Source organism: Cynocephalus volans, chromosome 4 (assembly GCF_027409185.1).
Source record: "Cynocephalus volans isolate mCynVol1 chromosome 4, mCynVol1.pri, whole genome shotgun sequence".
Taxonomy (NCBI): domain Eukaryota; kingdom Metazoa; phylum Chordata; class Mammalia; order Dermoptera; family Cynocephalidae; genus Cynocephalus; species Cynocephalus volans.
This window is the reverse complement of record NC_084463.1, coordinates 27210163-27221993: the sequence shown is the minus strand read 5'-3', so window position 1 is coordinate 27221993 and position 11831 is coordinate 27210163.

The following is an 11831-nucleotide window of genomic DNA, read 5'->3' as shown; positions in this document are numbered from 1 at the left end:
GGAACCTCAGCCACTCGCGGCGCAGCAAACCAGGCGCTGGGCGAGCCTATTAAAGGCCCCCTCCTCTTTGGACTGCCCAGTCAGCGCCCCTCCCTTCTCTCCCCTCCCAGCCTCCCAGAGCTCACAGCCCGGATCCTCCAGGGGCCACCGGAGAACTCGGTCCCGCCTCCGGAGCGGAGAGCCACTTGGCGGGGAGGGAGTGGCGTTGAGCTGAGGCGGGAGGCGTGGGCTGGCCACAGAAAGCAGCGCCGGAGTCTCCCGGTTCGCGGTTTGCCCTCGGTTATGCCCCCGCGCCCCGGCACGCCAGTTACTTGTGCCTCGGCAGACATCTGTCCACTCCCTGGATCTTATCCTTTATTTCAAGGCAGCTCGGGTCAGGAGTTAGGAATGAAGACCCATTACTGACCCCTCTCCCAGGCCCACCTCATCCCTCCTGTTGCAACATCCCTGCTGTTTCTTAATCACAGAGTCCCCTGAAAGACCCAGAACCAAGAATTCCCTTTGTAAATGTCCTGTTTCCAGAACAGCAACTTCCCAGGAACATGGAGAGCCCTCTGGAACCTAGGGCTGCCCTAGGCCACGGTCTGCCCTGAAACAGTGGTGTACTAAATGGGTTGCTGCAGACTGTTAAATTTTAAGAATTTTGCCAGCCAGCTGTTAAACACAGCCATTATCAAAAATTAAATTATATAAACTTACAGTTAAATAAATTATATATTTTTCTTTTTTTCCAGAATACCTTCCTTTGTAAAATAAATTATATTTTTAAACAATGGTAATAAATACTCAAAACCCGTCACTTCCTAATTATTTGACTACGATCTGTGTTCTTGAGCTACCGGCACCACCAGCCCCACCAGCCCTCCGGATGGTCCGCAGCTCCCAGAAAAGAGAGCAGAAGGAGGTGGAATTATGAAGGAAACGCTGAATGATGTGCTACTCTGCATCTTCCCACTCGGGGACATCACATGGGTGCTTGAATTGGGTCCTGGTGGAAGTATTCACATCACCTAAGTAGGCGAATGCTACTGATCGGGGTTTGGGGAGGAGAGATGAACCCTGGGTAAAACTTACCTGAGTCCAGCACCTGGGAGGAATGTGGAGAGCAGGTGCAGGGCTGCAGGTACCAGGGGAAAAGGTTGTCTGCCTGCCAGGGAGGGGCCAAGGGCCTGGTGGACAGTAGAAAAACCAGGCGGCGCTTCCTCTATGGCATTATCTCATTTGATCCTTGACCCAGTGTTGGAGAGGGTGCTGGAGCAGGAGGCCAAGTGTGGATCAGGTGCATAAGACACAACGGACGGAGCCGGACGTTTCCATCTAGTTGGGAGAAAAGCTTGAGGAGCCCCACTGCTGGCTCCAGATCTCAAGATACTCCTTAGCTCTCCACAAAATAGACTTCTTTCTTCCGACAAGGAAGAAAGACAAGGAAAGGAAGGAGGCTTTCCTACTCTCCTGATACCTAGAAAATCCAAAGGGCTCTGAGTTGAGTTTGCAAGAGGAGAGTACAGGAGAGGGGAGTGTGCAATGATTTTAAGCATACAGGGGGTGGTATTGAAGAATTGGGGGATTTTCCTAGGGAAGTGGCTGCTCATGTATACAATTCTACTGTCAAGGAAAGAGAAAGCTGGAAGTGGTCCACTCTTAGAAGGGCCCCTGGGGCCTTGGAACAGGAAGGCAGCTCAGATGCCCATAATTCAACTGGGGCCCTTCCTTAATTGAGACACAGGGAGCTGAAATTCATTATGTGAATGAGTAAGAGATGGGTGTTTATAATCTGTAAATGAAAGAGAGAGTACGCATATGGAAGGATTGTGTGTGAGAGGGAGAGAATTCAAGTTTACAAAGGCCCTGTGTTTTTGAGCGTTCAAAGAGGGCCTATAATTAAAGAGAAACTCAGACAACCAAGGGCAATGATAAGTCACTTATTTAGGGCAAGCAATTGTATTCCTATGCCCAGCAGTTTTAACAGTGGGTTGCAAGGTTTCCAAAGACATTTTACTTGATTGATGGGTTTTGGCAAGGGCTGCGTCATGTCAGTCAAGGCTGTGGGCAGGCCCAAGGAGAGAAATCTCCCTCCCAACCTCATGCTTTGCTTGCCCTTCCCCAATCACAGCCCGACTGTTCTCACCCCTGAGCACAGAAACTGGCCATGAGGACCTGATCAAAGGCACTAGCATGTATTGTACACCTACTATGTGCTAAGCACTGCACCAAGAATTTTATGTGCATCATCTTATTTAAAGACATTTATGTGCATTATCTTGTCTGTCCTCTCTTGAGAACCTGCAGTTTCACCCAATCACTTTTGCCAGGAGTTCCTAACTAGGAATTGAGGACTTGGGGATATTGTGATGTACAGTACAGAGAGCACTTGAGCAGAAGTGAGAACTCAGGATGGACACTCCCTTTCCATCACTGATCTGATTCTCCGACTCTGTATTTCCTCATCTCTCAAAAGGGAAGGGATTATCCTAGATCAGAGGTCTTCAGTCAGAGGACTTCATCAGAATTATATGGTCTAGACAATATCTGAGATCACTTCCAGACCAAATACTACACGATCGAGGCCCAAGGAAGGCAACATAGCATAATTAAGAGCCCAAGATCAGAAGACCCTACCTGCATCCCTCCACCACGCCTTACTTGTGCAGTTTTGGGTGAGTTACTGTGCTTCCCTAAGCCTGGGTTTCCTCCTTATTAAAGTGGGGGCATTATACTACCCACCTCTATAGTTGTCATGAGGATTAAATGAGTTAGTCTTTCCAAAGTGCTCAGCAGTGCTTGGCACGTAAAAAGTGTTACTTAAATGCTGTTTAATAGTACTGTTAATATCCTTGCTAGCTACTATTATTGTTATTGCTACTACTACCAAGCTTTACCAGGCCCTCTGAAATGATGTCCATCATGCTCTTCTGAAGTTCTCTGGTATTCCTAACAGGGAAGGGAGGACAGCTAACAGGAACGTCCTGTCCCAGCTGTGCCCGGGGACTTCCGCGTTGCATCAGCAGCCATCCTTCCATACTGGGATTCCATGCTGCCACCTCCTGCTTCCCCCTGTCCTCCATGTTCCTTGGGAAACAAAAAGCACCTCCTCCCCCAGAGAAAGATTGGGGGCCTAGACCATGCTGCCAAATCTAAACAACTCGGCTTGGCCTTTTATGCTCTTAGGTCTCAGCCCAAGTACAACCTCCTCTGAGAGGCCTTCTGGAACTGCCCGATCTAAGCAGTCCCAATTCCAATCACAACTGCATGTTTTATTTTTTCCGTAGCATTTACCTCTATCTAAACCTGTTCTGTTCGCTTGGATGTTTGCTTTCTTAGTAATTCACTTCAGCCCCACTAGAATGAGAGGGGACCTCGTCTGTCTCTTTCACTGTTCTATTCACCAGCATTCGACATGATGCTGGGCACACAGGATCCCTCCATAGATACTGAACACATGAAACAGTCTAATTCTAATCTCAGCTTGTCACTCACAGTCTGTAAAACTTTGGACAAGATACTCCATCTCTACAATAGGGATAAGGCTATCCCACAGAGTTGAGTGTCTAGCACAGCATTCCCATAATTATTAATTTCCCACACCTCTTTGACAGAAACGTTAGGCCAGTACCCTGGTCACCTAGCCCAGTACCCTCACATCATAGTTGAGGCAGCTGAGGTCCAGCAAGATAAAGTGACTTGTCTAAGGCTACCCAGCCAGCTGCTTTCCTCCTCTCATCAACTCATTACTCTTTACTCTTTACCTGAAAACCTGGCTCTAGCTAAATTAATTAGCTTGGCAGCTTCTACTCAGAAGCTGTCATTTTAGCATGCATGCCTTTATGTAAGCCATTTCTTCCACTTAGGAGACCCTCCAAACCTTGTCTATGCCTGTCTGTATAACCCTCGCCTCCTTAGGAAGCCACTTGATTTAACTCGCACAGCTCTGGTTGTTCCTTGTTTCTTAGTTCCTTTTGGCATGTGTGTATTCCATTTCTAGCATAGGCATATTAAATTTGAACTTGTTTGCCTTTTAATAATTAAGTGTTAAGCCCTTTTCCTGAGACTGGACTAAAGCCACACTGGACTGAAAATTCATCAAAAGCAGGGCTACCTTTCCTTTTAGGAAGACATCGGTCTTCACTACAGTCCCCAGAGCAGCCAGGTGTGTGCAGGAGATTCCAGGTAGAAGATCAGACCAAAAAATTGATGCACAGAGGCCAGAAGGAGGCAGCCACAAGGATTTAAGTTCGGGACTTAGAATGTACTTTTTTCAGATTCCGATTATTCACCATCATCAGGACCAAGGATGACTTCTGACTACCTGTAAAATCAGGCGTCCTGGAGGATCTCCCCAAGATGGGGGAAAAAAAACTGAGGAGAAAAGCAGGGGAGGGGGAACAAGCTCTGTGGTCTAGACAAGATTTTAAAGGGGGAGGGAAGTGAATGAAAGAAGTCTCCCAATTCCCCAGATATTATAAATCACTGGCTTACTGAGTTTGGATTTAAATCAGATTTTACACAGCAACATGAAAACAGATTTACAAATTTATCTTTTTTGTGCTTTATGTCTTTATCATTCTTTGTCAAAAGATACCTGAAAGTCCCAGATGTGTTTAATCTGCTCTTCACGGAACCTGTGCCACTGAGGTGGGCAAAGCAGACAACGCCTAGAAAGGCACAGGCTTTGGGAAGCTCTCGGAAGGCCCAGGGAGTGTTCACCTACTGAGCTGCCATCATCCACTGGCTTCCACAACTGCTGGAGCTCCTGGCCAATCTTCTCCCAGATGTGGAGACAGCTGAAACAGCTGGATATTCATCTAAGGCCCCATGAGTTATAGCCCTGGCCTGAATCCATTCTTCATTGCTCAGAGGAAATATTTAACTCTGTTTTTTCTCTCTCAGCCACCCACTCTGTTTTTTTCTCTGGAGCTAAGTTTTTTTTTTTTAAGATGAAGAAAAGGCATAACAAATTTTATTTTAACATGCTGGGGAGGGACAATGTATGGGGTAATCACAAGAGAGTAATTTCCCAATTTCCCAATTTCTCAGTGGGGTACAGAAGGCTTATATGCCAATTTTCACAGAAGAGAGGGGAGGTGGGGAATGTAGACAATTCTGTTTAGAGACAGTAAATGACTATTTGGGAATGCAGATATTATCTTGTGAAAAGGTCTGTCCAGATGTGGTGACCTCTCCAGTCCCTCCAGGGGTTGGTCTTTCCTGGTTATCTGATGAGATTCCTAGGGAGGGGATCTTAAGACAATTGCATTTCTTTTAGAAAGCCTTATTAGTCAGTTAAGGAAATTCCAGCACTTGGGGTGAGGGGAACAAGACAAGATTAGATGGACTTTGATTCTGAGGCCTATTTCTAAGTGCTTTTAATTTTCAAAGCACTCAGCATGCCAGAGTGCATTGTTTTTTGCTCCCCAACATTTCCCTGTCTGAAACTTCCCTAGAAGTTTCACACACTAAAAGCTGAGTTTGTGGCTATGGAGAGAGAAAAAAAATAGGTCAGTTCTATTAAATAGTTATGTCTCTTTCTAGATGATGACATTGCAGATGGGCTCAAGACTCTCAAAGCTAGGCCCTATATATGATATAGGCAAATAGATCCTTATTAAGAAGCATTTGTATAGAAACAAAAAAAAAAAGGTTAACATCTGAAGCGTGTATAAGCTAGTTTTTCTCGAGTCTCTGAAGCATCTTAAGTTGGAGAAGACTGGCAGTAGCGATCTAACATTTTCTCCTGGATTGCAGTTTGCACATACAAAGTTTGTCCAAGTATAAGTTGTTAATGGTGACTTTTCTTCAAAACCAAGTTGACTCATTTCAGCCTGTAGAGCCTTAGGAAAAAGACAGCTTTCATTTCTAGCAACTCCAAGTCAGAAGGGCAAGAGGAAACCTGGAAATGTTAGTCTGAGGAGTCACACCTAGATACTGGTGGAATTGGAAAATCCAGGATTCAGCCCAGATATTAAAAACTCAAAAACAATGGACCAGCCTAGAATCCAGTAACAGGTGCACTATAGTTTTCTCCTGAAACATAATTTTTTTCTCTCTCTGGTTTCACCTTTCTGCCAAAGATAATTATGACTAGACTAATTCATTTCAAAAATAAGTTTAGTCTCTGGCCTGATTATTTGCATAAAGTCCAGCAAGAATAGTGATTTATGATATAGACACTTTTTAAATTGGCTTTTCTGGAACTTTTATAAGGAATATCAAATTAGACTCCAAAAACTCTCAAGGCTTAGGAAGCCAAGACAAAGATTTGGCTCACCCTTAGACTGTATCTGTAATATCTGTAATACCTATAAGAATTTGGTGAATAACTCTCTTCTCAAGGTCCCCAAAACATATTGAGGTTCCTAGGCCTATCAGAAAGTGACATTCTTCACTTACTGCAAATCTAGGAACCCTGAACCACATAGACAAGGTACCAAGCGAGTCTTTCCAAAGGGCTTTTTACTGGCTTCATAAAAAGTCAACCTCAATTCCCTAAAGCAGTCTGATCGTATCTGAAAACATGACTTTTAAACCAAATCCTTGGTAAAATAACCAATGTTTGCAATTGTCCTGTTACAAAAGAAAACAGATTCTTATTGAATGTATGCAAATAACTATATTGCCATAAAATAAGAATACTCACAAATAGTTTCCAAATCCAGGGGTAATCAAGTAGAGAGAAAGGTAAATGCTTCAGTTTTGCTCATAAAAACATAATTTACCAAATTTCCGTAAAGCTATCTACAGAAATTTGGTCCATTATACTTTAAAAATGAAAAAAAAAAATTCTTTAAATCTGGAAAATGAAACATAAAAAGAATGAGCAATGTTTCAAACAAAAAAATCCATTTTAGTCTTTTAGTTTACTCCCATGTAATTAATTCTTGTTCTGCTTGGTGTTAGGTTAGGAATCTTATGAGTCCAGTTTTTTTCACTGGAGTTTTGGAATTCTTACCCAGTCCAACTGAATAATCTTAAAGTCATCAGCAGAGGTATGTATTTCAAAGCACCTGTTAGAGTCTTATTACTCTTTCTACGAGCCTCCTTGAAGATGCGACATTTTAAGATTTGCAAAGAGCTTTCAGGGAAAAAAGCATAAAATATAAAGCAACTTACTGTGGACAATCAAGACAAAATGGCCATGGTCAAAGGCCAATTGACAAATTAATTTGGTTATTTCTATGGCCTACAACAATTTTTTTCATAATAACCATAAATATGACTGATAACATATACCAAGACATATCAGAATTTTTAGGAATTCTATACAATTTTGAAACAGATATTAATAACACATTTATACAAATTTAAAGTTACACATTTTGAGAAGAAAAAAACAAAGTTTTAACTCAGTTTTCCTAAGTAGTCTAAAGACCTAATAAAGACACAGAATATGTTTCTCACTCTCTCCCCTCTTTTTTGCTGTTGGGTTTTTTTCGTTGTTGTTGTTTGGGTTTGGCTTTTGGTTTTTTGTTGTTGTTTTGCAGTTTACTCTAAAGGTAAACAAAAATCTTTTACTTTCTTTTGTCAATATTACATGAAAATATTGTTTAAGGTAGAAAACCAAATTTTACTTTTGTACCATTACACTATTGAAACCAAAGCTGATTTTAATAAAACATTATAAACAAATCTATCTCATGTCAGTCAGTTTTGACCACATAAAACAAGATTTTTATAAACCTTTTATAACTTCTTACAATCTTTTTAAGTATATCCATTCAGTTTGTCTAGAACATTCCTTTTCATTCTTTTGCCTTGAAGTAACCCTTACATACCCTCTAAGTTAGATAAAATTCCTTTTTCCTCAACAAAGACTACATCCTCATGTCTTCCTCATAATCTTCTTTACCAAAATACATCCTACATTTTTTATGCGTTCTGTACAAGGGTACTGCAAAAAGCTCATAGAAAGATTTGTACTATCTTTCAGTTCTATTTTTCCATGAACTCTTTGAAGTACCCTAGTGTATAGAATTGTGGGTTTTTCTAGCATTTTTAACTATGTATATTAACTACAATTTTAACTCTTAGTAATACTTTCAGTGAAAAACATAGGAAGTAAGAAATTTTAAATTGTTTTATATCAGTATTTGCAGATGAAAACCATTTCCTAATTTCTGAAAAGACATGTTTTCTCAATTTTTTAACAGATCTAAATATATTTAGTTTTTTAATACCATATAAAAACAAGATGTTTAAGTATATAAACTTAAACACATGTTTAATAATTAATGTTACATTATTTTAACTTACTTAGAAATGACTCAGACATCTTATGATTACTTATTACTTAATTTAACATAACATGACTTTAAGATTTTAAATTAATGAAAAGATGTTTGGAACTATGACAAGTTCGTGTATAAACATTTATTTCATTCACATTTACCTAATTTACTCATTTTTGGCAATTACATTTGAATTGCTCATGGAAAACAAAGCTAGCCCTTTAAGTTACATATTTTTTCCTTTTGAAAAAGCAAGACCTAACTAAACTTGTATCAACTAGTCTCATCTCAACCAAGGCCTTTGAGATACTGGACAATTTCCCCAGTGTCCCCTGAGTCATCCTGGGTCCACATGGTACCAAGGGCCATCATGAAGGGCAGGGCCCCTCTGGATTCACACTTCAGGTACAGAGACCAGGACAGAAGACAAAGTTATGAATGTGGTGCCTGGAGGATATGGCCCCTCCCAGCATGGCCAAGAGGCAGAGCTGGGACAGGGAGTATGGGACCATATTGGACTTGGCTTTGTCCTGCAGCTGGTGACCCACATGCTGTGAACACATATGTCCCTAGGCTCACCGTGGCCACCTGTCTAGACCCCAGAATTCAGAGGCTCAGAACCAAAGATAAAAGCTTACAACAGGATGTGTGCAAGGCTTTGCAGGATCCCAGAAGCCAGTCCTTACATCTTTTAGTTCACAAATTAAGTATGTATCAAAGTATCACAGAAGCCCCAAACCATCCTGCTGCTGTGATATATATATCACAGCAGCAACAGTTTAATGACCTTAAAACGTCTAGTAGAGACAGCATAAATTTGACCAGTAGACTTGGGCAAAAATGTCTGAATAAATTCTGAAAACATTTCTATTTTATTTTACCAACAGTTTTTAAACTAGTTTGATTTGCCAAAGACTACTAAGGTCACACGAACTTTAAAACCACTTAAGTTAATTTATTTCATTTATGAGTGTGCATTATTTATTAGCCAATTTGGTATCGTGTAGACAATATACAAACACATACATGCAGACACCACATACAGCATACACATAAAACATAGACAAATACAAAGAAAGATCTCACAGCTTTCATTCCAAACTTCTAGCCATGAGACAGTTACAGTATAAACTCACTAATTTGAAAAGGGCAGTTGGATTTAAATCTTGTAAATGGGACAAGTTAACTGGGAGAAAACAGGGTAGCAAATTTACATCTCAAAACACAGAGAAAGAATGCAAGACTCTCCAAGGAGTTTGGGTGTGTCAGACACAACTAAAAATAAATGCTAAGACACACACATCATAGAAATTCACCACAAGACTTTGTAGGAAGACCAATTCTAGTTAGCTAGGTGACTTTTAATCTCATTTCTGTTCCTTAACTGGGTTACTGAGCTAAGAGCCCATTAACAAATAGGGCCAAGCCCACTTGAATTTGGGGGCTTCAAGAGGAAGGCAGCTAACCCAAAAAGAGGTCAGTGGCTCCATAGCTGTGTTCTTCACAAGGCCTCAGAGTCACTAGAAGTTCTTAGCAGAAATCAGGCCAACAAGAGAAGCAGACAAAAGGAGCACATATAGTTAGTAGGGCTTCAAAAAAGGGGGATTTGCTGAACCGAAAAGTGACCCTGGGGAGAAGCAAAAATGCAACAGAGAGAAATCAAGAGGCCTTAAGTATATATAACTTGAATCAGCTTTTACCCAAGCTGACTTGATCACAAAGCTTTTTAAAAAAAATCCTTTCAAATCGCTGGTCATCAGATTTCAGCCAGGACAAATAGCAAGCATCCCTCACCTCTGACCATTCTCCTTGGAAATTTGCATCAAGAAGGGGTGGGCAAGGAGGGAGGGTCTGTTCACCTGCCAGAGGTCCAGGGCAATCGCCATTTAAATGATCGACACAGGAAGTCCCTAACACATCGTAGATCAAAATTTTAAATCAAAAAGATGCCTGAACAAATCATTCCAAATCTGAGCAAATAAGCACATCTGAGACTCAGCTAGATACTCTTACGAGCTTTAACCAGTCTCCAAAGGGTGAGCAAAAATGCATCACCCCACAAGATCCAGAGCACCCTCAACAACATCTTACAGAGAACACAAAGGCCGCCTACACAGTAGAAGGATCACAGATGGGGAACCTAAAAGATCAAGAGTCATTTAAAACAACGTAAACTAATTTTTATAAATGCCTTTCTCCTGAGTTGAGGGAATTTTGTGAAGGACCTAAAGAACTTTAACTCTATTTTAAATCCAACCCTAGCTCAAATGTTATTTAACTAATTTCCTGGATGTTATATGTTTCAAAGGGATTCTCTCCCTGGCTGGGAACCGAACCCTGGGCTGCCTGGGTGAAAGTACAAAATCTTAATCATTTGACCACAGGCTGGAGTCCATTTTTTACATGTCCATCAGAGGATCCAAAGCAGCCAGTTTGAACATACAAAGGATTTTAACTTGTTTTAAATCTAATTTCTGCCTTTTAATCTTGCCAAGGAAATTTTTAAAGCCAGTCGTTATATTAATCTTTTCGTAGGTCCTATAAAACATTTATTTAAGGTGAGAGCTCTCTAAAAAGTTTTCTTTTGAACATAGCCAATTCAAAGGATCCATTGTCTGGCCATTGACAATCCAGGTACACCCATTTCAATAGCGACACAATCCAACAAACTTTTTTATGGAAAGGACAGGAGGTAATTTTCAGGCTTAGCTTAGGATAAATTTTTAGCATGAAAACAAGAGGTGTTATCTCATGATCCCAAAAAATTCACTCCCAGTGATAGAAAAAGACTCTTCTTGCCATAGGCAGTTAAGGATAGTGTCTGTGCAGACAGTGTCTTCAGTCCCCCTCGGAGCGTGAGGTGCCTCCAGCCACAGATTCGCTAATCTGTGACCCCAGACAGGAGAAACAGGGAAGGGAGTTTCACAGAACAAATAAAGCAACAAGTTGAGAAGACGAAAGCCCTTATGGATTGGACTTCTTATGACTCCCCTGAGAGCTTGGCACATTCGGAACAAAGACTTAATATCTTACATGTCTCAGGTTTCCCGGTTAATTCAACTGACCTCTGGGGATGACCCAAAAACCATGCCCCCCAAATGGTGGAGACCAGGAGAGAAAGAGCTCCCACCTGGTCACAAGTCAAGCTCTTTGGCACAAAAACAAGACAAGAGGAGAACCCCACATAGTTCTCTTTAAGATAAATGACACAGAAAGACAGAGACAAAGAAAAAACAGACTCCACCAGAGTTGCTGCACCTAAGACTAATCATACAAATCCTTTTCTTCCTATTAATCAAATTTTGGGAGAAGAGACAAAAAATGATTTTTACCATCTGCTCAGCTGGATTCCACAGACAGGGATTGGGAGCCTGACTGGTAAGAAAAATGCTCACCCTTATGCCAGCTTATCAGGCTCTGATTTCCCTTGACTGTGGCTTCCAGAGGAGCAGAGTTGCTTTGGTCTCTCGCTCACAGAGCCATAACTGTAGGGCCAAGGGAAGACTCCCCTTCAACCTCCTAAAGGTTCTTTGAAACATCTTCTGATAAACACAGATCAAGACAAAGAAAAGGCATAAGAAATTTTATCTCAACGTGCTGGGGGGGGGC